Here is a 5,509-nt window from a genome sequence, read left to right on the forward strand (position 1 = left end):
CCTATACATGCGAATCCGCCTAAGTGTAGGAACCCCTCGTCCGAGAAGCCGGACACACTCGGGGGGTAGCCTTGGATATAAAACCATCTCAAATCACTTTTGTGCATGCCATGTGGGCACACACAAGTTTTCCAGCGATTCCGACGCTCCGGTGGTCTGTAACTTGGAAAACCCTAGGGCGGGGACCCCACACATCTACCCCTATAGCTTTCTCCGTGCGAGGGTTTACCAGTGGACTTTTTTATTTAGTTTGCTTTGTTTAGGACATATGTACATGGAAACGATAGGTTGGGCATACTTTACCATAAAATAGGCTCCGTTCGAGCCATGGCGGGGGTTTCCACATACGGATCCCGAATTTTACCAACCGGTAGCCCATTATGCGGAAATCGTCAACGCCGGGTACATCCAAGGTTAGCCAAACCTTACATCACACTTGTACATGTATGTTAGGGGCAGAAGCAAGTTTTCCAACAATTCTGACGCTCCGGTGATCTGTTTCTTGGGAAACCCTAGGGCGGGACCCCTAGGGTTAGGGTTTTACCAAGTGATCTGTTAGGGTTAGCAATGTATGTGGAAACCCTAGGGTTAGGGTTAGAGTTAGGGTTAGGTTAGGGTTAGAGTTAGCAATGTATGTGGAAACCCTAGGGTTAGGGTTAGGGCTAGAGTTAGGGTTAGGGTTAGAGTTAGCAATGTCGTATGTGGAAACCCTAGGGTTAGGGTTAGGGCTAGAGTTAGGGTTAGGGTTAGGGTTAGAGTTAGGGTTAGAGTTAGGGTTAGAGTTAGGGTTAGGGTTCGGGAAACCGTAGGGCGGGGACCCCGCGGATCTACCCATATGTACATCGATAGCAAATGTTGGGCCTAGTGGCTCCGGTTGACCCGTCCGCGAAGAGCGTCACCCATGCATGGGACCTACATATGCCATCTACATAATTCATACTAGTAAATAAATAATAGAAACATATTATAAAGTAATATGAGAGAGGGAAAAAAATAAAAAAAATAAAAAAATACTATATGCCGAGGGTGGCCGTCGGCATAGGGTGTCCATGCCCTATGCCGAGGGTGGCCGTCGGCGTCTGAGTGACGCCGTGAGCGGGCGTCGACGGCGCGGGCTGGGCCAGAGGCGATGCCGGTGCTACGCCGAGGGCCAAGGTGACGCCGACGGCTGCCCTCGGCGTAGCCTCCTCTACGCCGACGGTGTTCGTACGCCGACGGTCGGGTTCGTGAGCTGCCCCGGCGAGGCCGTACGCCGACGGCCCCGATAAAAAGCCGTCGGCGTACACTCTGGCCGTCGGCATCTGTCACCATTCCTGTAGTGGAGGAGCAAAGTTTTGTAAGTGGATATGCAGGTTGGGGGCCCTTTTTTCTAGGACATTCAGTTAGAAATTGTGCTAGTGGTTAAATTTTAGGAGGAAAGAGGTTGTCGCATGCTTGTTTGACTTCATGTTTTAGATAAGAGGAATTATCTAGACAAACTCAATGGATTATTGAAAAAAAAGTTAGTGCAGACTTGCTGCTGGCAAAGCAAGGGCACACCAAAGAGTAAACTCTTTGTATGGCTGGCGGTTCAACTTAGGATTTGGACCTCGGATCGACGGCTACGACATGGTTTGAAAGCTCAATCCTCCCCTTGCTTCTTGTGCCTACGGGAGGAGGACACAGCCGATCACATTCTGGTGCAGTGTGTGTTTTCGAGAGAGGTCTGGCACCTTTGTCGCCAGGCCATGCGACTGAATTTCGAAATACCATCAAGTGATAGCACAATTCAGAACTGGTGGATGCTAGAGAGGAAGAGATTCAGTAGCAGAGACAAGAAGTGGTTTGATGGCCTGGGTATCGTCTGCCATGCCATTTGGAAGAACAGGAATGCGTTCTGCTTTCACAATGTGCAGAGACAGTACACGGTTCCTCGCCTAGCTACTCGTATCCTGGGGGAGTTTCAGATGATCAAACAGGCGCATAGAGTAGGGGAGGGAGTGTTTGACAATGGTTAGAGAGTAGTCTTCTTCTTGTTTTTTTGGAGTTTCAAGACCTGCTTTGGTTGTCACAGTAGACCTTTCTTGTACATAAAATTCTATCTTTTATATAAGTAAGATACGCGTTCGCGTACTCTCAAAAAAATGCCAGTCCTATTTACTTTTCGTGGCCGAAGGCACTTTTTTCTTATAAAGAGTATATAAGATTTCAGTATATAAGATTTCTGCAACAACGCATTGTCCTAGCGATAATATGGATGCACACATCCAAAAAAATAAGAATTTCAATAAAAAGAAGTTCCGCCATAGAGATCTATGTCACCTTGGAGAAAAATCCACACTTCCAAAAACAATGTTTTCAACAAGATCATTGTCAGACATAGCTAATTAAGATCAGACCTTCGATTTTCACTTTGAAAGATAGGACTTTGAACTTCTCCTTGTCGTCGCCCTCCACTTCTGAAGCCGCTGCTCCAAAACACAAAGCACCAAGCCAATTCATCATCGCCATGAAGAGTCTGACTCATCATTGCTAGTTCCCAAATCTTGGCTTCCATAACATTTTCCGCCAGTTGACTTCACAATGGGCGAGAAAGCATGTCCCATGATGGTAACAGCCAGCAGAGCTTGCAACGCTCTCTCTGAAACCAAACAGTCATAAAAATACGGGTACAGACAACCGAATCACATTCAATCAAGCAAACTCTAGGCATGAAGCATCCACTAGAGTACACCACTCCAACCAGATCAATGGGGACATGCAACTGGCAAATCTTCATCTTGTCGCGAGAAGAATCCTAGGACCACCTTCATTATTTGCGAGACTAGCAGCCCCACGACGGCAGTCACTCCTGTCGGACCGACATAGGAGAAAAAGGCGGCATGGAGCACTGATGCCGGCGTGTCCGAAGCCAAGGTCCTCGTGCGTCGATTAGGCCCAATTGGGCTTAGATCTGGCACAGATCGGACCGTCACCACCGAAAAGCCTCCGGAGGATGGCTGCCACGCGCCACCCACTCCTCACCGCCGACCGTCGGAGTGCATCAAGCCACGGCCACCGTGATCGTGCTGCCTGATGTCCCCAAACTGTGCCCCATCGCCTCCCGTGATGTGCCGCTGCGGAGCCCTCTCTAGCCCCCCATCAAAGGACGGGGTGAGCGCCACTTCCACCGCGGAGCCCGCAGCAGCGGCGGCCTAAGAGCATCACTAGTTTTTTTTTGAAACCTTTACGTAGGGGAAACCCCTACGGTGTAATTTTATATATTACTATTAAACAAAAAGCACAACACTACCCACAAAGATTCCGGTTACATCAAGAGGGAAGAAGTATCTCAGAAACCAAAAGAAAACTAAACAAAGATTGTGAGCAGCCATTCAACTAGTGGTTGAACAAGTGAGGACTTCACTTTGTGCTTATGAAGGAGGAGATCCCCCCTGAAATCCCACTTTCCATCTGTTAAAGGAGACCGGCATATTCTTAAAGGTGAAATCATTGCGAATTATCAAATATTCCAAGCAGCACAAGCAACCACCTCCATGAAGCAAGGACCACCAAAGGCTGACCGGGCATAAGCGAAATTCTCGGAAAACGACATAGACATGTCCTATTGAACATCACTAGTAGTACCCTAAACCCTCAAACCCTAAAAAATAACCGCTTTTTTACAGTTTGCGGCTGAAAAAACACGTATACTAGAACCCCTTAACCCTCAAAAATCTTTAAGGGCCCAACCCCTACTCCCCCTCCCAACCTGTACATTTGACGGTTGGAGAGGCCCAACCCCTTCAACCCATACTCCTCCACACGCGAGCGCGGGAGGGAAAATTCAGCCCCGCCTCCTCCCTCACCGCCACCTCCAAGCACGCCGCCGCCGGCCGCTGCGCGCCATGGAGCCGCCCCCGACCTCCGCCCCCCCCCCCGCCTCCTCCGTTGTCGCCCCCGCCGCCTCCCTCGCGGCCCCGCCCCCAATCCTAGCCCCCGCCACCGCGGTGGAGCGCCCGCCCCTCCCGAGCGGTGCGGAGGTGGCCACGGTGGTCACCGCCACCCACGTCGGCGCGAAACGGCAGCGTGCTGGGTAGCACGTCGTCCAGCCACAGCCCGCCACCGCCCCGGCCCTGCCCGTCGCCCCGGCCGCCCCGCCCGACGCCCACCACCAAGGGCTGTCGGAAGACGGCGGCGCTTGGGCCGAAGAAGCCTGCGGGCGCCAAGCCCGCCGTCAAAAAGACCACCTCACGGAAGAAGGCCGCGCCGGTGCCCACAATCGCCGACCCTCCACCCGTCGTGCACGAGGTGCTCGATGTAATGCCCACAACGACGACGTCGTTCATGGGGCTTCTCCAAGACGCGGGTTTGAGGGTTCTAGTCTCTACCCTCAATCCTCAATTTTAAGGGTTTGAGGGTTTTAGTATTTGCCCCTGTTTTTCACCCCTTAAAAGTGCCAAAAAAATGTCCATTCTGAACCCATAAACCGTTTTGAAAATTTGAGGGTTTAGAAACTCTACTAGTGATGTTCTAAGTGGCAGAGAATGAGGAAGGGCTGCTAGGAAAGGGGATGGGGGCCTCCACGGCCGAGAGGGACTTGGGGCCGAAGGCACATGGGCGGACCTTCACGTTAAGGCATGCATTGTAGCTGGTGTTGCATGGTTGCAAGGACCGTCAGCATCGAAGTTTTCTTACAAAATCCATTTCGGAGAGTGAATAGATTGAACTAGGCCACGAACTCAATGAAAGATAGTATAAGGGCATCTTCAGCGGCGAGCGACCGTTTGCGTCTGCTCGGGCCGGAAATGCATCTGGTACCACCTCCAGCGGGGCAACGCAAATCCGGCGCATATTTACGTCTGGAATGCGTTGCGGCGGATGCTGCACGGACGCCTCAAGTGACCGCTCGCTTCTCCACCCATCGCTTTCATGATCATCACTTTCGCGGCCAGCGCTCCTGCGTCTGCGCTGCAGCCTTCGCCATCAATATCGCGGCTGCCTCTTCTGCGCGCGCACTAGCGGGCGGCGGCTGGGCTTCAGCGCCACCTTAAATGGCATCGCGGCCGGCCTTAAAAGTCCACCGGCATCGTTCCTACCATCGCCCACACCTCCACTCCCACCACCACCGCTGCGCACCGCCGCAGCACCATGGGGAAGAAGAAGAACGACTTCGAGGCTTCCGGCAGCAGCACCAAGAAGGTGGAGCGGCCGCACAGGGGGCGGCTGATGCACGCGAACTGGACGTCGTGCCACGTCTGGGGGACGTGCACATGCCTGGCGGCTAGCGGCTCAGCTACCGCCGGGTGCCCGTCCCGCCCGTGCCTACGCGCGAGCCAGATAGGAGCGCCGAGATCCGACGAAGGAGGCGGCACCGCCGCTGGACCTCAGCGCCGATCCCGCCTACGCCATCGACTCCGACAGCTGGCACAGCTATCTCGAGCCCGAGAGGGATCCGAGGAGGAGGGCGGGCTTCATGGGCGACAGAGACTTCCCCTTTGACCGTCCACCGGCGCCTCGTCATCGAAGACGGCAGGCGCTGACGCCTGTA

The 5,509-nt window shown here is 53.2% G+C and overlaps 1 protein-coding gene across 1 annotated transcript in view; it reads left to right on the top strand.

The window, feature by feature from the left end:
• The window catches only part of LOC124686933 (probable helicase MAGATAMA 3), a 10,282-nt gene extending 8,804 nt beyond the window's left edge, over positions 1-1,478 (top strand). Inside the window, exon 21 of the mRNA XM_047220807.1 lies at positions 1,322-1,478. The gene's annotated coding sequence lies outside the window, so the exon portion shown is untranslated. The remainder of the gene's footprint in view (positions 1-1,321) is intronic.
• The last annotated feature ends 4,031 nt before the right edge of the window (positions 1,479-5,509 follow it).

This window comes from Lolium rigidum, chromosome 2, assembly GCF_022539505.1.
Source record: "Lolium rigidum isolate FL_2022 chromosome 2, APGP_CSIRO_Lrig_0.1, whole genome shotgun sequence".
Classification (NCBI taxonomy): Eukaryota; Viridiplantae; Streptophyta; class Magnoliopsida; order Poales; family Poaceae; genus Lolium; species Lolium rigidum.